Source organism: Leptonychotes weddellii, chromosome 7 (genome assembly GCF_054177405.1).
Source record: "Leptonychotes weddellii isolate Sample4059 chromosome 7, ASM5417740v2, whole genome shotgun sequence".
Taxonomy (NCBI): Eukaryota; Metazoa; Chordata; class Mammalia; order Carnivora; family Phocidae; genus Leptonychotes; species Leptonychotes weddellii.
Genome location: NC_138375.1, coordinates 25,078,797 through 25,099,335, shown reverse-complemented (window position 1 = coordinate 25,099,335; position 20,539 = coordinate 25,078,797). Strand labels below are relative to the sequence as shown.

The following is a 20,539-nucleotide window of genomic DNA, read 5'->3' as shown; positions in this document are numbered from 1 at the left end:
GGTATCTCAATGTGGTTTTGATTTGAATCTCCCTGTTGGCTAATGATGATGAACATTTTTTCATGTGTCTGTTAGCCATTTGTATGTCTTCTTTTGAGAAGTGTCTGTTCATGTCTTCTGCCCATTTTTTGACTTGATTATTTGTTTTTTGAGTGTTGAGTTTGAGAAGTTCTTTATAGATCTTGGAAATCAGTGCTTTGTCCATAGTGTCATTTGCAAATATCTTCTCCCCTTCTGTGGGTTGCCTCTTTGTTTTGCTGACTGTTTCCTTTGCTGTGCAGAAGCTATTTATCTTGATGAAGTCCCAAAAGTTCATTTTTGCTTTTGTTTCACTAGCCTTTGGAGATGTATCTTGAAAGAAGTTGCTGTGGCCAATGTCGAAGAGGTTACTGCCCATGTTCTCTAGGATTTTGATGGATTCCTGTCTCACATTGAGGTCTTTTATCCATTTTAAGTTTATCTTTGTGTATGGTGTTAGAGAATGGTCGAGTTTCATTCTTCTGCACGTGGCTGTCCAATTTTCCCAGCACCAATTATTGAAGAGACTGTCTTTTTTCCATTGCATATTTTTTCCTGCTTTGTCGAATATTATTTGACCATAGAGTTGAGGGTCCATATCCGGGCTCTCTATTCTGTTCCATTGGTCTATATGTCTGTTTTTGTGCCAGTACCATGCTGTCTTGGTGATCACGGCTTTATAATATAGCTTGAAATCAGGCAACGTGATGACCCCAGCTTTGTTTTTCTTGTTCAACATTTCCTTGGCAATTCGGGGTCATTCATGAAAGCCTCTTAAACTTCATTGAGAAGTGTTGGTGCTTTCAAGAATGGCCCTGAATGGCCCATACTGGAAATCTAGACTGCTCTTTAATTACCCAGCTGTGCTCACTATTAAATGTACTAGATAATTGTACAACCTTCTCCCTTGTCTTGGCTGTAAGATGTGCCATTAGAGCTAATACCACCATCCTCTTCTCCTTATTTTCTAAGGATCCAATGTAACTTCTGCATCCCCTCCCAGATTGCTTGATGATTTCCACTAAAACCCCAGGTTTTAGATTTCCACTAAAACCTCACCTGAAAAATGTATTTCGGAAATCCCCAATTCTGTGATACCCAGTTCAATCTAGACTTCTAGCAGCCCTATTCCTGGAACCGTATGTGCTAATCTCTATGAAAGATGTTTGTGTTTCTAGATTTTTTTTTTTCCAGCATGTTCATTTCTGAAGAGATTCCCACAGGTTGGCATAAGGTTTCAAAAGTCGCTTGTACTTAAGCACATATCCAATGTAAACACTGAACATTAGAGAATTGCCTATTTTTCTACATTTCAAGTATGGGCTACAAATTGTTATTGAGTAACCGCAAAGTGCTAAACAGTGCCTAATCACACAAGTGGACACTATCCCTGTCCTCGTGGGATGGCGGGGACAGGGACCACTAAAGAGAAAATGAATATACAATGTAGTGAGCATTATAATGAACAAAGTGCAGGATGATATAGTCCAGAGTCATGGCACCTACCTAGGACTTGGGAGTGAAGAGCATGGTCAAGGAGCTCTCTATAAATGTGTGTAGTGCACGTGTGTGTGCAAGTATTTTCATTTACTAAATGGGATTAAACATTTTAGTATTTTAATACTTTAATATTTTAAAGTGTTTCCTCCTGGTTGGCTCCCACTAAAACGGAATGTGTCCTTCCTTTAAAGGAGCTGATAAAATTCAGTTATTGTGTCTGTGTCTCTGTTTTTGTCTTGCCTTGTTATTTAAGGAGTGTACACTTTTTTGAAGTCAGAGAATAGCCTTTCATGATATGCATTCAAACGTGTAGATGAATCAGATAACTGCATCCTTGATGAGGGGGATTGTTTTAAAATACATGAACCAATGGGAAGACAGACGTGTGTGAGACAAGGGTTTTCTTACTGGATTTCTAAGAGTCCCAGACCTCTGTGTTGGTGCCTCCAAAGGGGCCTTAAGGTGCAAACAGGAGGCCAAATGGATGAGACTGGTCCCATGCACTTTCTTATCTTCTTTCAGCTACTCTTATTTATATTTTGAGATCCCATATAGATTTTCCATAAAGAAAAGAAAGTTACGCTGCTTTTAAAAAGTCTCGAAAAGTGGAAGTTCAGACTTTTTATTTAACAGGTCTGGTCTCAAATCACAGCCCAGTCCCTTAAAACCTGTGTGTCTTTAGACAAATCACTAACCTGCCAGCCTCCTTTTCTTTACGAGTAAAATGAGGACAGTCATCAGCTATTGTTATCTCCAAGTCACAGTGAGGATTTTAAAAAAAGTGTTAAGTGTGCCTCACAGTTCACATTGTCAGTAAATACTTGCGGATAGTACCCTACGCTCACAGGGTACTGAACAACACGGATTCACAGCCTTTGATGTGATTTCACTTTTTCTTTTCAGTCTGTGTCCTTCCTTCCAACTGCCTCTGCTCTCAGAGCTCAAGGACGAGTTTTAGGCAACTGTTTTTCCCCCCTCTGGAAGGCAGTAGTTTTCAAAGCATTGACCTTGGGCGAGCAAGTATCCGCATCACCTGAGAAATTAATAGAAATGTAAAATCTCAGGGCCTACCCCAAATCTTTGAATCAGAAACTATGGGGTGCAGTTTAGCAATCTGTGTTTTAACAAGCCTTCTAGGTGATTCTGATGTACACTGAAGTAGGAGAACCAGGGTGAAGAAGAGACTCATGTGGACGGCCATTACAGTGGAAACCAGCAAGGCTCAGGGTGGGCCTGTCAGAGGCAGACAGGGGTCTAGTAAGAACTGGGTCTCTCAAGGACTGGAAACAAGATCCAAGTTGAGTTCCAAGGATCTCTCCAGTTAGTGTTCAAAGGTCTTCACCCTGATGCTGCCTTTCCGATGAATCAGTGACCTTTCAAGGCCGTGGTTTTCAACCAGAGGCAGTTCTGCCTCCCAGGGGTATTTGGCAATATCTGGAGACATTTTTTTATGGTCATGACTAGGCAGTTAATACTGGCATCTAGTAAGTTGAGTCCAGGATGCTGCGACACATCCTGCAAAGCACAGGACAACCCCACAGCAACAGAATAACCAGCCAAAATGTCAACCCACAGCAACAGAATAACCATCCAAAATGTCAATAGTGCCAAGATTGAGAAAAATAACACAAAACTGCTCTGGAGATCTTCCTCCTGATCTATTTGCCTCTCTTCTCACAACCAAATAACTTCTTTACCTTGTACCCCTGCAAGCTCTTAAACTGGCTTCCATGAAGGAGGTTCAAGGACCTCAAGGAGTCCATCAACTCCCAAAAATATTTACAAAAAAAAAAAAACATACATATATATATATATATATATATATATATATATATGACATATATATAGTTGTCATGTTTGTTTATTTACTTCTTTTTGGGGGGGCAACATTTGGGAAAGGATGCTGCATGGCTTTCATCAAATTCTCAGAAGGTTTTTTTCTATGTTAATTCTGTATATTATTTCTCTACCTCAGAGTTCTGCTCATTCACCGTTTCAGTTTGCTGGTGGTTTCAGTTCACTCTAGAATCACGGCTACTCTGCTGTCTTTCTACTTTATAGCTTCTCAACTTCTACTCTTCCTGCTGCTTTCTTTTTCTTGTTACATTTTCCAGTTCAAATTCCCAAGGTGAGGAGTCTGATTATCACTTCTCTCCCCTCTTCAGGAAGAGCTTTTCACATCAGACACCCTCCTAGGGCCCTGACAATCCCATGTAATAGCTGCCCCGGGATCCTGGTCAGACCACAGGCACATGGAGAAGGCCAGTGGGGTGGGGGCAATGTCCAGTACAAAATGTGGCCGTCCAGGGCAGGCTCCCTCAGAACGGGCACGGGTTGGGACAGGCACCACAACTGCCATGTCTAACAAAGATGGTGAGAAAATCCGGGGATTGGGTTCTGGCTAGAGAAGCCACAGGCCATCTTAGAAAGCAGGAAAAGCATGAAGTCCGTCTTAAGCAGACAGCAGGGTACAACGAGGACGAGCCGAGATTCAGAGGCCTGGGATGAGAGTTTGTGGAGTCGAGTGGGAAAAGTGATCCAGGACAAGGAAGAAGGGTCAGGGCTCGAGGGCTTGACATAATCAAGACAGAACAAGAGCAGAAGCAGAAACAGAAATAAACCAACAAAATGGAACAGATCAGCCGAAGTGTGGCAACTATGTCTCCCTCCCATTGCTTTTACACTCCTCCTTTCTCACCAGAAGCCAGTACACCCAAAACTCTGCCGAGAGGCTTATAGGACAAGACAGCCAGAAACGCTGCACGCATGTGCTGAGGAAGTCAAGGGGCCCGGACAGCAAGCATCTCTGAGCTTTGATTTGCCCTCTGTGCCTCTCGTCCTCCATACGCTTCTTCTCTCTCTCTCCCTCTCTCCTGCTTTTTGCTTTTCCTTAGCTGATTTCACTAGGATAGAATTAGTTTGTTTTTCTGACCAAATAGTAAAGAAGTATTTGTTTCCTGATTCTTAATTTTAAAAGCAACAGAATAGAACGCTAAGGAAAAAATAGCACAAAACTCTAAACCACATTAAATTATATTTTCCTTTATGTAGGCCCAAATGGATTGTTCTTCTCTGGATCAGTAGATTCAAAGGGGAAAAGAAAAATGTTCCTTGACCCTGGGTTATATACATGGGTTAGGTGACTAGGATGCATCAACCCAGCCTTAAGAAATACCTTAGAACAATGGCTCTCCAACTTCGTCATACATTAGAATTCTAATGTTTGGGTGGCCCCTCCACTAAATCAGAATGTTTGGTGGCAAGGGAGCCAGGAATCAGTATGTGTTCAGGTTTCCCGGTGCTTCCAATGTGCAACAGATTTTAGGAACCACTGTCTTAGTGGTTGTATTAATAAATCCCTGAACCTGGCAGGCTACTGTCTTGCCACTTGACTTTTCATCGAAAAGTAGAATGTGACAGAAAGCACATGTTTTCAGCTAATTGAATTAAGCCCCAGTTAACTGAGGTTGTGCTGTAATTTATTACCAGGAGACAACTAGATGGGTAGTTGCTTACTTCAGGGAAAACAGCGGTCAGATTGGCAGTTTGGCATCTTGGCATCAAAATAATTGATTCATCCGCTGATTTTTGGTTGTGAGTTTAATCTTCAACTTTGTAACTTGGTGTTTTAATTTATCCAGATACAACTTCAGGCCCTGGGGATTTTCTAACTTATTCACCACCTTGTTCTCCCGCGTCAGTTGAGAGCAAAAGAACTCTCCATGGTGCCAGATCCTTGTGTGATAATCTAAGGAGAAAGTACCCATCGGGACCCCTCCAGCAACACCTCATCATCTCAGGAAACATTTCCAGAGTTCGCCCAATTCCAGCTCTGTCTCAGCTCCCTGGTTTCTTTTCCATCTTCAGATGTGAAGAGTGTCGTGGTTTGTTTTTTCATAAAGATAGTTTGAAAGACCATATGGCCTGTGTCTGAGCGCATTCTATTTTGATGGCATATTCTCTTAACTATTTAGCAAAAATGAGTGTGAGCTCATTGGAGTAAGACCTTTTTGTGCTTCTATCCACTTTGTGCTTCAGTAGCCCAGAGACCCTCATCTGCTGGTGCAGGGTCTGTAAGGAGAGAAAGCAAACCCCGTGAGCAAAGGATCAGACTCAGGGCTGCTCAGTGTCTAGGAAAAGCCTAACACACAACTTAGTGATGGTCCCCAAAGGCATGCCAGATTAGTTAACAGAAAATTCAGGGGGTGCCTGGATGGCTCAGTCCAGTAAGCATCCGACTCCTGATTTCTCAGGGTTGTGAGATCAAGCCCCGGGTGGGGCTCCGCACTCAGTGTGGAGTCTGCTTGAGATTCTCTCTCTCTCCCTCTCCTGCTCTCCCCACGCTCACATGTGTGCCCTCTCTCTCTCCCAAATAAATAAAATAAATCTTTAAAAAAGAAAAAAAAGAAAGAAGGAAAATTCAGGTTAGTTAGAATCTATTGCCATAGAAGAAACAAGATTAAAATGCAGTTAACTGGAGGTTTAGTGAGCCAGAGACGGTAACTTCAGAATTAAATAATAGATTTGCTTACTAAGAAAGCTTGTGGCATCTCCATTCCTGAAGAAACAGTCTGCTATGGGATGGGGATCAGAGGATTGGGTCACAGTCCTACCTTGGTCTCTAATCTGCCATATAACCATGCATGTTACATGACTTTACAGGACTTCCATATTCCCATCTGTCAAGTGAAAAGTTGAGCTGAGTGATCACCAAAATCCCTCATTATATACTAACATTCTATATTATATATAAAAACAGGACAAGTAGCCTTCTGTCTTGAGTGGGTATTAATAGCAGTTACTTATCTGAGGTTCCTCCTAGCTCAAGAATTTACAGACTAATTCTTTAATTTCTTTCCTATTTTGAATTGTAAAAATACAACCAGATCCATATTAGATGATACCAAATAATTATTATTAATTATATTAGATATGAAAATAACACTATGGTTATATAAGAATATGGTCGCAATTGCTAGATACACATACTGAAGTGGGTAAGGATAAAGTAACCTGATGTCTGGGATTTGCTTTTTTAAAAAATAATAAAACAGTGTATCCAGTAATCTATCCAGATCTCACAAGATGCCTTTTGGGTTGGCACCCTCTCTGAATATGGAGTCTATATTCTAGAAAAAGGAGTCGTGATCCTGGAGTATGCAGATGTTCAGGGTTTTGAGTGTTCTGGGCATAGAGCCAAGGGACCCAAAGCTTTAGAGGCTGCACAAAGCTTTTTCTAAAGATCTGGGTTGAGGAGGTTGAGTTAATTTACTTTTTCCTTGCCCCGTGTTATAGGGATAGGTTGGTAAACTGAAAGCAATTTCCCCTAAGAGGGAAAAATGGAAGCCCTGAGAGGTTTTAGTGACTTTGCTGGGGATGCATACAAATGGCAACATCAGAGGCAGAATGAAGATTGAAGGGGGAGGTTCTATGACTCCCTCCACACCCCCTTCCACTCCTGCTGGGCAAGTACCAGAAGTTAAATATGCTTTGGGCCCCCCTTTGCCTGTGCGGGTTTTGCGTTTGTCCAGTATCCAAATCTCCTTAATCATCCTTAAACCTCCTTCCAGTGGTTAGAGCTCTCCTTTAATAAAAGTTCACAAGATCTCAGAGCAGCGAACTCAAAACACCATCGCTGGCTTCTTACAGGACATTAACAACTTTCCCCCTGGAAGAAGCAAACATGCTGCACCAGAGTAAGAATGTGCTGTGTCCATATTAGTCAGGCTGACCAAATCCTATACATTCTAACTACTTTCACTAATTAAAAATACTCTCAAGTTTTAAATTGGCTCATAAAAGAAGTATGAATTGGTCACAGAAGGATGTTTATATAAACACACCAGCCCACTCAGGTACAAACCATCTGTATTAGTTTCTTGGGGTTTCCAGAGCACAGTGCCACAGCTGGATAGCTTGAAACAACATTTATTTTCTCACACTTCTGGAAGCTGGAAGTCTGTAATCAAGGTTTCAACAGGACCAGGTTGCCCCATAGGCTCTGGGTCTGAGAAGAATCCTTCCTCACCTCTTGCGAGCGTCTGGACGTGGCCACAATCCCTGGCCTTCTTTGGCTTGCAGGCTGTGCCCTTCCACTCTCCATCTCCATCATTACATGTATATGCACGTCTCTTCTCTTCTTAGGAAAACTCCAGTCACCGTTGGTTAAGGGCCCATTGTTACCAGTATGACCTCATCTTAACTAATACATTTCCAAGGACCCTATTTCCAAATAAGGTCACGTTCTGAGGGGAGACTTTTATCATCTCATTTGTGGGGAATACAGTTCACCTCATAATATGGTCAAATAACATTGTGAGGTTACAATCTGCGCCCTCTGTTGTGGCTAGGCTCCTGACTTTACACAGTTTTAGAGCTAAAATTCCATTTCTGTCTGGAAAGTGATTTTTGACAAGAAGGATTAAGAGAACACCCTAAGCTCTGTGGCCAGGGCCAGCTCCCTCAGAAACCCATGTCCCATCCTGTGTGACATGATCCACAGAACCCAAGAGAAGCCAGGTGCTGCCGAAGCAGTGATGGCTGGGGAGAGCCAGGCTTGCAGTGGGAAGGGCTGCTCAGGGTTCATGGCTCACCCCCCCCACCCCCACAGCTCACCCTGTCGCATTGGCCCTCACCCCTCTCAATTCTTCCCCCTCTCCTGGCTCATTCACTCTGCTTTGCTGAAACCACAGCTGTTTTGAATGTAGCCATTTTAATTCTGTTGCAAGAATTTGCGCTGTAAACCAAATAAGTCAAACCATACAAATCCAACCACCGCCACAAGCAAGTTATCCAATTACTGAGGGGTTTTTTAGATGGGGGGGGGGCCCTTGGGGCCTTGTATATCACAGGGCAAATACTAATCTGCCTGCAGAGTCAGCTTGCCAAAGAGTAATCATCCAACAGGTGGGTTCTCATCAGAATTGCACAGGCTGGTCATTGAGGATGTTCAGACCCAAGAACAAATCCTACCAGGCACCCTTAATAAATCTAGCAAGTTCTACCTTAACGCTCTGCATTCTGAAGCAAGCATCCAAACGTTGCCTAGTTGCAGATGGCCAGAGTAAATCACTGGGCTTCTTGGATTCTGGGTAGATTTTCTGGTGCCACAGGCTCTCTTCTCTTCTCTTCTCTTCTCTTCTCTCTCTTCTCTTCTCTTCTCTTCTCTTCTCTTCTCTTCTCTTTCTTCTCTCTCTCTCTCAATCTCTCTCTCTCTCCCCGTGAGGATCAGGTCCTCAGAGAGATGGGGGGACAGTGAAAGTGTATTTGCAGAATCAAAGCCCTGTGCCCACTCCCACCCCCCTGCTTGGCACATAACCTGCCACTGGCAGGGGATGGAAGGTAAAGGAAGAGGAAGAAACAAGAAGAAAGAGGAAATTGGTGTCAAAGGGGGAAGAAAACATTAATCTTGGGTAAAGTGATCAAAACTTACATGATGTAGTGATCTCCGAATGATGAAGTGGATGTAGCCAAGGTACTGGAATCTTATCAGATTTCAGGGCCTCCTTAAATCCAGTTAAAACCAGTTAAGCCCCAACTTAAAACCAGTTAAAACCCCAACTTATCTTAAAACCCATTTAGCCCCAGCTCTACATTCGCCATGGTCGATCGCCTGACCTTTGCATTAATCCTCCCTGTCCTTCTTGAACCAGAGACACGGGACAGAGAGTCAGGGCTCTGTCCGAGTGGCACAACTCCACGGTGGCTCGTGTCCAGGCAGCTCAGTTAGGCAAGCAGGAAAGCGGAGTAGAAAACAAGACTTTCAAACTCTAGAAACTGGATGGGGATTTCAGTCCAAAGGACACAGTTTTGCCATTGATTTAGTGGCTTGAACAGCACGTGGAACAAATCCAGGACACAAAAATGAAAACTTTTTTCCCTCCACGCCTAAATGCCAACCATAATTTTTCTGAGTTCTCTCTGTTGGTATCCCTGTTCTCGTCTAAATCCTGTTGGGATGCCCACTCTTGAAATGAAAGCTGCCTGCATGGCCGTCACCATCATCCAGAAAGGAGAGAATGTGCCACCATCTTTCTTTTTCCCATCAGTTTTTATCTATCCTGCTTTGTATTTATTAGCGATGATTCTGGTTCCTTTTGCAATCTGGAGCCACAGAGCCTTGCTCTAGGTCAGCTCTGGTTTGGAACACTGAGTCCTCAGCAGTGACGTTTTGGAAGGAAAAGAAAGACAACACAGGGCAGGGGCCAGAGGTGGAGGCAGATTTTGGCCTAAAAGTTGTACTTCATAAATGGAAGGTCAGTTATCTCTGGAGCTCTGACTTCCTAGCAGTCAAATACTTGACAGACATTTTACAAATGAGGACAAGATTAATCATTTGTGGAGGTGGGAAGGGGGGAAGGGGGGCAAGAATGCTTTCATGTTCATCACTGTTTATCCAAAGAAGAGTATTGCTAATAATGAGGGCGGCTGACCGTGAAAGACTACTATCGTTATTGCAAGGAAGTAGGGGAAATTACACACTAACATTTCTTTTGAACAGCTTTATTGTGATTGCATGTACATACCATAAAGTTCACCTGTTTAAAGCATACAGTTCAGCGGTTTCTAGTATATTTACAGAGTTCTGCAACCATTTTCAAAATTTGATTTGAAAGCATTTCATCACCTCAAAAAGGAACTGATTACACATTAGCAGTAAATTCCCAGTCTCCTTTCTCCCCTCCCCTGCAGCCCCTGACAACTATGAATCTACTTCGTGTCTCTGTAGATTTGCCTTTTCTGGACAATGCACAGACATGGAATCACACTCTACGAAGTCTTTCGTGGCTGGCTTCTTTCCCCTAGGACAAGGTTCTTGAGCTTTGTCCATGTTGTAGCAGGTGTCAGGACGTCATTCCCTTTGTATTGCCGAACAATATTCCATGATGAGGATATACGACATTTTGTGTATCCATTCATCAACTGATGGGTAGCACACTAGGTATTTTAATTAAAAGACAAACTGTCATGGTCTCTGTAATCTACCTTGGCCACCTTTTTAGCTGTAGGTATGAGCTCATAAAACAGTTCCTGATGTTAATACCTTGGACTTAAGGGAATTTAGTATTGATAGCAAAAAATGATTTCTATTTAAGTGTGTGGACAGTGGATGTCTGCAGGATGACCTAATGATAATAGCATAATAAGATGATGATGTTTTTATTTGTGTTTTTTAATTCTCTTGATAGAGTGGATCTGCATCTAAAAGTGTTCACCCCTCCCTTCTAATAAAATAACTTTAGAGTATATGAAATCTTGTCGATGATGTGAACACAGAATGTAGCACCTGCCTACAAGTTCACAGCTGAGTGTGAAGTTGAGCACTCTAGCTGGTCCACCAGGGGTCTGCTGGTTGTACCCACCTGTCTCATGTGTCAATCTCTTTCCCTGTTTCTGGCTCAGGTATGAATGAGGAGACATAGAAAAGAGGAGGGGTGAGGAGCAAAGAAGTTCCTCAGGTCTTAGATGGTGCCCTGGGATCCATATTCAGGCAGTTCTTACCCAAGTTTGTGAAACCCTGGCTGTCTGTTCTCCTTATATGGGGAGTAGTGGCCAGACTGAAGGTTCTGGAACTCTGGCATCGCCATTTCCTAGCTTTTGGATGTTGGGCAAGTATTTCACCTGTCTCGTTCTCATCAGCAAAGTGAAGATAATAATAGTTCTTATTTCCTGGAGATGCTTTGAGGATTTCTGTAATCCCTGGCACTTACTAAATGTGCTATCAATGTTAATCGTTAATATCATTAGCATGTATTAATTGCTTGCTATTTTCTGGATACTGTGCATCAAATCTCCACAAAAATCTAAAGAGGTGGCTAACGGTATTCCCACTTCCCAGATGAAGAAATTGAGATTCGAGGAACTTATGTCCTCCTCAAGGGCACACGACTAGAAGGTGGCCTAAGTCACATTTATATGCCTTTCAGTCTGGTTCTAAATTTTGTACATATCCATTGGACAGTCTCACCAAAATGCAATGTGTCATGCTAGCCAATATGCTCTATGCTGGAACATCACCATAATAGCACACACTAATTTGTTTTCATAATGAATGATTGGTGCAATAGGGTTACTTTGGAAAACGTCACCAAAACCGGTGAGGAAAAAAAAAAAACAGAGGTAAGAGCCTGGAATGAAGCTGTTGAAACCTCAAAGTAAAGGAAATCATCTAGCTAGATGCTATGTCCTCCTCAGTCTGGGGATCCAGGCCCCTTGGTTTATGGGACTAGGAGAAGCTGCACAGGGCACCCTTGAGATAAAGATGATATGTTGACTCATTACCATCAGCTGGGAAATTAGTCTCTTGTGCCCATGTTGACATTTCAAGTCTCAAATTAATGGTTTCGGATGTCCCCATTACCATCACCACTCACCCACCATCAGCACTTTTAGTCTTGGGAGCAGAAGAGTAAACAGAAGCATAGCCTATCATTCCACCAAGTTCAACTACCCCCCAAAAAGCAACATCTGATAGTCAAACAAACAACTAGATTGAAAAACAGAAGTGTCAGCATTGACACACGCTAGTTATTTGCTACTCCGTGAGGGTCATTAGCTGTGCTGCTCCAAGAGTGAGGGAGAAAACAGTTCAAGGGCCAGAGACAAATAGCATTTCAGTGGTTCCCCAACTGGCTGAAGTCATAGGAAAGCTAATACAGATTTTCCTCCTAACATTCCTCTCTAAACAATCTCCCTGATTATACGGTATAAAATAGAAACAATTTTGGCTACTAATCCTAAATAATCCTAAACCTTGGATACTAAAACCAGGAAATATTTATTCTCTTATATTTCTAGGTAAAAAGGTGTTCTTTATTCGTATTACTGCAGTCATGACAATCTGCTATTTTAATTAAAAGAGTATGTTCTTTCCCCACTTACAGTATTAATGGCTTCACGTGCATAAAGAACCTTTTCATAAGCCTGCTCATGGGGATTTAGAGATCAGGATGGAGTTAACATTTTTTAAATGTTCTTAATATTGCAATCAATTGGGGATTATTTTTTTAAGCCAATTCCTTGAAAATTCTGGATAATGTCTTCTCATCAATTGCAGGTTGTTTTTTATTGTCCTTTCAGTTAGGAGTGTAATGCTAGCTTGTAGCTACTATAAGCTTCTTCAGGAAGGTGGATTTACACTTGCAGTCGCTGAGCTAAGATAAGCAGGAAGCCATTTTGTTCAGGTCCACTGCTGGTGGCCGCCTCATCCCTGCCTCCAACCTCTCTGGTCGCCCCAGTCAAGATGACTGTTGGCCAATTTGTGCAGACTCACATTTATGCTGTGGCTCTTCACTGGACTGGAACAATTACTCTGCTTTTCAGTGATCCCAATCTGATGTTGTCATGCTTGTAAAATCCTGCTGTCAATCAGGGAGACCTGGACTTCGGTTCTTTTTAAAAAATTATCAGTAATAACTTTTATTTACTTTGCACTCACTCCCAGAAGGATTTGAAGTAACCTGCTTTAGATATGGTTCTGTATACTCTGACCTTGGGCAGGTTGTAACAGTCATACAAGTCCTAACCTTTCACAGTGCTTCACTGTCACAAAGCCTTCTCCATCCCTTCTCTTGTTAAAGTTATTACCCTCCGAGAATACCAGTTGACCTATATGTTTCTGGTAGAGCTAGCAGGTGGGAAACACTTTGGAAAACAAGGGCATAGGACAAATGCAAGGGTCTCCCTGTTAATCTACTGACTGGTAGGACTAGAGTTTCAGTAGGTTAGTCCAACTTTGGCTTTAGCTCTGGCCTCCAGAGAAGTTCCCATCCTGGATATTTGTCAAGAATGAGAGGTCAGAAATGCCAAGACCAGGAGAGTCAGGGTGGATATCCTGCCAAGGACCCATACAAGGAACTTCTTGGAAAAAAATGAATTGAGGAATTTGGCCTGAATATCAGTAGCTGGAAAGGGGCCTTGAATTTTCCTAGCAGATGATTTCAGGAATATCTAAATTCTGGAGTTTAGGGATTATGGACTACAGTTTAAATTGTAAGCCTACAGTCTCTAAGAATCACAGCATTTCAGAATTGAAATCAGTCCCCTTAGTGATCTTCCAGCTGTGATCCAAGTGCCCAACACTTCTAGCGTTCCGTATGGTCTCTGCTTAGGGAGGTTGTCTCTTACCAGATAGTTCACATCAGGATTGGGACACAATAATCATTAAAGTTATTCTTCCTCTTGAGGCCAGGCCTTCTGCCTTCTAACATGACCTATTCATTGTGGTTCTCCCCAGTAATGGGCAGGTGGACTGTCCCATGAGGCACTTTCATTGAACTCAAATCTGCTTCTATGTAACTTCCTCCAGTTAGAGGATTTCTCTTCTTGTGCCTTTGGATATACTTTCTCGGTGGTCACAGAAGCCCTGAATGATTTCAGAGATAAAGCACAAAAGTCCCTGAGAGTTGGCACATCTTCCTTTTACTCTCAACTTCTCCTTGTCTTCTATTTCTCTTCCTTTTCCTCTAATATTTGCACCCAGCTCTCTTATAATTCTTCGGGAAATTAAGCATGAACTCATACACAGAAGGCAGAAGGCCTGGCCTCAAGAGGAGGAACTTGGTTCAAGCCCTGACAAATTTCCACCTCTATCTAAAGCTTCATAATAAATATTATTATTTACCTGATGGGGGTGGGAGTATAATGATAGAATATAAGTGAATATTCATTATAAATTGCAATGTACTATGAAGCTACCGAATTCTTTAATATTAAATTCTAAAAGATCTCAAGCATCATGTGGTCCTGGCTTCTTGTTCTACACTAGGACATTAAACCAAGAAGAAAAGTGGCATGTCCACGGACCCTAATAGCACCAGCTAGAGGCAGAGCTAGAAATGGAAGCCCGATTTTCCAATTCACAATCCTTTGCTCCTTCTCCTGCCTCTCTGTGTAACAATGAAATCAATAAAAATCATCCATGCACAGATCCTAAATAGTACCCAACATATATTAGGTGCTCAATAACTAATGACTGAAGAAACATGTGAGTAAATGAATCAATGAATGACTAGTACTCCTTTACGATGATAACATTTTATAGTTTCCCTCCAAATGTCACTTCTGTTTTTAATCATTTTTTAATTAGGTCTCTGTTAAGGAGCTCAGTGCTCCAAATGGACTTGTGAAGATTATATGAGACAATGGATGAAAGTCTTTAAAAGCAGTGTCTGGCAATCAGTACATGTTCACTCATTATTATTGTTCCGTTTTCTAGCCAATGTTCTAAAAAGACTATGCTGACGTTCTACAAATTCACTAATCTGAAAATCGCTTTGCAGTCTACTAACCAAAGGAATTCTGGAACTGCAAAAGTATTACTACTACTTGTTGATTCCTATCCTGTGCCTTTAACTAGGCCATCCATGCCTGCCCCTGGTTGTTGGCACCCAAAAAGACACAAAGTGCCGGACTCTAACTTCCTTCTCTGGGCTCATGTTTACTTAGCCCCTGATCTTTGGGCTCTGTCCGCCATTCCCAGTCAGGATTTGCCTCTTGGACCTGACAAGTTGTTTGGCTTTACCCTTCGCACTCTTGCTTCCTCTCCTTCAATCTCAATCCTAATCAAAGTTTTGGAATTTCCCTTGGTTCCCTGAATTCCCAGGCATCCTGGCAGCTCTATTCCCCCTAAACAAGGCCCTCTCCCTTGACCCAAATTGGTGTGTCTGCCTCTGCCTTATATGTAGGTCAGACACTCTCTGGTTTGTAGCATTTGTTAGAAATACTGATTTTTTGATGCTTGGGGCTAGAGGGTAGACTTAGGCTCTTCATATTTCTGTGTTTCAGGGAAGAGAAGAAAAGTTATTTTTCTTCTTTATTTTTTCTTCCAACTTTTTAGTGAAATTAGTTAGTTAATATACAGTGTAATATTAATTTCAGTTGTACAATATAGCGACTCAATAGTTACATATAACACCCCTTGCTCATCACAACAAGTGCCTTCCTTAATCCCGTCACCCATTTCACCCATCCCCCACCCACCTCCCCTCTGGTAGCCATCTGCTTGTTGTCTATAGTTAAGAGTCTGTTTTATGGTTTGCCTCTCTCTCTTTTTCCCCCTATGTTCACTTGTTTTTTCTTAAATGCCACACATGAGTGAAATCATATGGTATTTGTTTTTCTCTGACTGACTTACTTTGCTTAGCGTAATACACTCTAGCTCCATCCACATTGTTGCATTGCAAATGGCAAGATTTCATTCTTTTTTATAGCTAGTAATATTCCATTATATATATATACACCACATCTTCTTTATCCATTCATCAGTCGATGGACATTTCGGCTCTTTCCATAATTTAGCTGTTGTAGATAATGCTGCTATAAACATTGGGGTGCATGTATCCCTTCGATTTAGTATTTCTGTATTCTTTGGGTAAATACCTAGAAATGCAATTGCTGGATTGTAGGGTAGTTCTATTTTTAACTTTATAAGGAATCTCCATACTGTTCTCCAGAGTGGCTGCACCAGTTTGCATTGTTTCTTGTGTTGTTTATTTTAACCATTCTGACAGGTGGGAGGTGATAGATATCTCATTGCAGTTTTGATTTACATTTCCCCAGTGATGAGTGATATGGAGCATCTTTTCATGGGTCTGTTGGCCATCTGTATGTCTTCTTTGGGAAAATATTTATTCATGTCTTCTGCCCATTTTTAACTGGATTATCTTTCTTCTTTATTTTTTTAAATGGGTTTTTTTTTAAGATTTTATTTATTTATTTGACAGAGAAAGACACAGAGAGAGAGAACACAAGCAGGGGGAGTGGGAGAGGGAGAAGCAGGCTTCCTGCAGAGCAGGGAGCCCGATATGGGGCTCGATCCCAGGACCCTGGGATCATGACCTGAGCCGAAGGCAGATGCTCAATGACTGAGCCCCCCAAGCACCCCTCTTCTTTATTTTTGTGTTAACTGGACTAGCTTTTTCCACCCCTTTCCATCTGTTGCTTCTGGTCTCCCATTTTAATGGTGCTCAGATTCGACCTGCCCATGAAGTATGATTCTTGAATACTTTATTGGGTTTTTCCCTTTGGGGACTTCATACACATATCACACATACATGTATACATTGCCATATATGATCTACATCATTTTCCAGAATGCTTGAAGCTTCCTTCTTAATCTCTGAGTGTGTCTGACAATTTATCAACACTAAAGACTGAACTTGGGGTAATGTCAGTAAACAAGAAAGAGCTTTGGTAAATTCACCAATAGGGGATTATTCCTGAAGTTCTGGTATGGACAAGACTTATTTATTATCTTTTTAATCTCTGTGTCTTCTGATGAATTACCATTTCATATCTTCTCATTTAATAGTACATCTACCCCTGCTATAATCCCAGCCAGAATGTAAGTTCCTTCAGAGCATGGACTTGATCTGTTTATATTCACAGCTCTGTCTTCAGAACCTAAGAAACAGTACTTGGCAAATAACAGGCAACCAATCAATGTTTGTTAAATAATGAATGCATGAAGGGGTGGATGAATGAATGAATGAATGAATGAGAAGCAGGATGGAGTTGTGGTTGGACCACAGCCTTAGGCATCAAAGAGATTCCTGTTTTGGTGATGCCACTTCCCAGCTATGAGACTTCTCTGAATTTCAGTTTCTTCATCAGTAAAATAGGATGGCGGTGATACCTCCCTCATAGGTTTGGGGGGATAATTAAATAAGAGAATGCCTATTAAAGTTCTTAGCACAGTAGTTGGCATATTTTCAGAACTCGATAAATGTTGACTGTTACATCCATTCTTTTCAGTGAAAATCCTCAAATGTTGAAGCTTATTAAAGATAACTGAACTAATTTAATACGACTCGTAGTGATGACTGTACTAAAGACAAATTAGTTTCATTCATCTGTCAGCAGGATTTTACTTACAGAGCCAAGTTGACAAAACATGTATCAGTCACAACTGCCATGTTTAAAACACTATACTAGGATTTCAAGATGCGAGGATGGGAATGACAGAGTCTCTCTCCTCTAGGGACATAAAATCTAGAGGAGCTACTATGTGGGCAGTACTATGCTGAGTATATATGAATATGAGGCACTGTTGCCTCCCACATCATCTGGCTTACTACTTGTGCTTTGCAGAAAATTATTCTCCAACACTTAGCCTTTCTTTTAAACCCTTACAATGAGCAACCCACTCACTGCCTCGTGAAACATCTCATTCTACTTGGGAATGGTAGTCACCATTAGAAAGGTTTTCCTTAAAATTAGCACAAATCTACTTTTCTGTGATTTCTATACATTGACCCAACTTTTGCCTTCTGGACACACCCAGAAAAGAAAAAAAAAAAAAAATGATTTTTTTTTTTCTCCTATATATCAGAAGTCCGCTAAGTAAGACTTGCAAGCCAAATGCAGCTACACATTTATTTTTGTAAATAAAGTTTGTTAGAACACAGCCAAGCCTACTCATTTATCCATTGTCTGTGGCTGCTTTTGCACAATAGCAGACTAGTTGCAACAAAGAACGTATGGCCTACAAAGTCAAATATATTTATTATTTGGCCCTTGAAGAAAAAGTTTTTGACCTCTGCTGTATATGGCAAGTCTTGAAACACTTACAATTAATATATCTGTGCCTAGAACTGTACATGGGAGCTAATGGAGGCAGAATGAAGGCACAATATCACCTCCCTTGTCCTGGATACCATACTTCTAATGATGTGGCCGGAGATTAGGTTGATCTTTGACTGACATGTAATCCTAGAGTGTATAAAGGACTACATCTCTGAGATTATTTTCCCCAGGAGCTTCTGTTAAGTTCTGCCTCCCCACCCTGCACTGTCGTAGCTTAGTGTTAGAAACTATATCCAAAACTTTACATCTTTCCGGCCTGTCCAGAGCAATCTGAAAACAATTCAGCACATATTAATAGGCTGCATTGGTCAGGGTCAGACAGGAAGAAGATGATATGCTCAAGCTAGGATTTTTAAGAGAATATAATCAAGAGCCCATTGACATACCTGTGGGCAAGGTTGAGAGAACTAACAGGGGAATTTGTCACCACCCTTTCTCCACAGAAGGGGATGGCGGGGAGGGATTTTGCTGGGACCTGGTGATAGCTGGAGCCATGGAAGAAGGGCTGCCCCACTGGAGCTGTGGTAGTAGAGGGACAACCACTGCCAAGACCAAGCCACGAGGAAGGCAGGGAGGGAGGGAAATCCTACGCTAATGTGCTCTACCCCCACCTTCTGCCTCCTGTGGGTGGAGCCCAAGCTGAAACTGAAGGGCGAGAGCCACCGGAGTCACCTCCACAAGGCACAGGGCAGGACTGACAGGAGGTGCAGCATTGGGGCAGAGGATGACAGGGCTAGATGATGTGCCAGGCACTTAATAAATGCTGAATGAATAAACAGATGGATGAATGAAGTGAGCCCAAAGCCTGTCGTTCAGTTAATGTTTGTTGAACTGCAGAAATGAGTGTTGGGGCCGTGATTTCTTTTATGGTCTCTTGTCCCAGAGTCATCACTGCTACCCCCAGTGGACGGCTTTCCCTGTGCTCCACACCCTCTGCACCCTTCCCTAGCCTCGGCTGACCCCTCAGGGTTTCCTGCAAGAGGGTAAAAGGAGTCTGGATTCTTCTGAACAGAGCTAAGACATTATCAAAGAGAGGGCTTTAAGTCCTGAAATTATTCTCAGAATCTAAAATGCATTCTAGAATGTTCGGAGTCTTAAAAAACAAAAAATTCAGCATCACTGTACCGTATGGAGAGAAATTGGTGGCTTTTGAGAAAGCTGCCCCGGACGTTTGTGTTACGGGCTCTGGATTTGCCAGACGCCTCATCATCAAGTGCCTTGCGGCTGGCTGTTTCATGTCCAAATGGATCTCAACACATCCTAGGCTTTTGTTGCAAAGACGTCTGGGCTCTCCATTCACTTTGCCAGTAGTGGTAATGCTGAGATAGTGGGGTGTGTGAGAGACGTCCTCAGTGGCCCCGCTTGTCACTCTCTCCTCCATCAGTTGAGTCAGCATGGAGAGTATTCAACACTTGATTCCACAAGGGATAGTCCTAAGGATTCCGAATTTTGAAGATACAGAACTTATTTGAAGGCATTGTTTGGTCCGCTACTCTAGCTAGATTATTGTAGCATGGAATGCACAAGACTAAGTTGGGCGCTGAATTAGGAATTGCTGTCCATATATCAAAGCAAATTTTAAAAAGGAACTGCAGGCATAGAGGGGCCAAAAATCATTTTTGTTCTAATTCAGAGCCGTACTACTGGCAATTGTCACCTTGTGCTTCCCAGACTGAGGCCAGTCAGTTCCCAGAATTGAGAACGTCCTATACAAAACCCGGAGCAGGTATACTGGAAGGAGCAAAGTGGGAACTGTGATTTCCAGTGGGCACGGCCCAAGTGACACAAGCCCACACCCAACAGCGCAGTGAACAACCTTATCCTCACCAAAAGTTAGTCCCACTTGGAAAAGCATTCTTCGGCCAACGCTCATGTGAACCCATGAGACAGCATCAAATCTGAGCTTCAAGTGAGCGTGGCCAAATGCCCGAATTCAGCCACGACTGTGATAGGATTTGTCAATAAACTTCACTCAAGGTCTCAAGGACCAAATTTCATCAAATCTAATCCCAATTAGGATGATTGACAACATTTGAGTAAGATCTATGGATTAGATAGATAGTAGTACTGTGTCGATGTTAATTTTCTGATTTTAATCATCACACTCTTAAGGTAAGAGAATGCCCTTGTACTTAGGAAAACATACTGAAAAATTTAGGGGTTAAGAGGCATCACGACTGCAACTTATTCTCAAGTGATTCAGAAAAATAACAATTTGTGTATACGGAGAAGAAAGTGATAAATATGGTAAAGTATTACCTGTTAGGGTATCCGAGTGAAGGGTTTATGGGATTTTCTTTTTTTATGATTTTTGCAACTTTTCTATAAGTTTGAAATTACTTCATAATAAAATTGCCAAGAAACTAATTCCAAAAAACGAGGGCTATCGAATGCAGTCATGCTGGTGCTGTTAAGTGAGTCAGAAATGATCTCTCCT

General features: G+C 41.9%; 1 protein-coding gene across 1 annotated transcript in view; it reads left to right on the top strand.

Moving 5' to 3' along the window:
- Positions 1-20,539, top strand: part of PRLR (prolactin receptor) — a 156,415-nt gene that overhangs the window by 94,643 nt on the left and 41,233 nt on the right. The window lies entirely within an intron of this gene.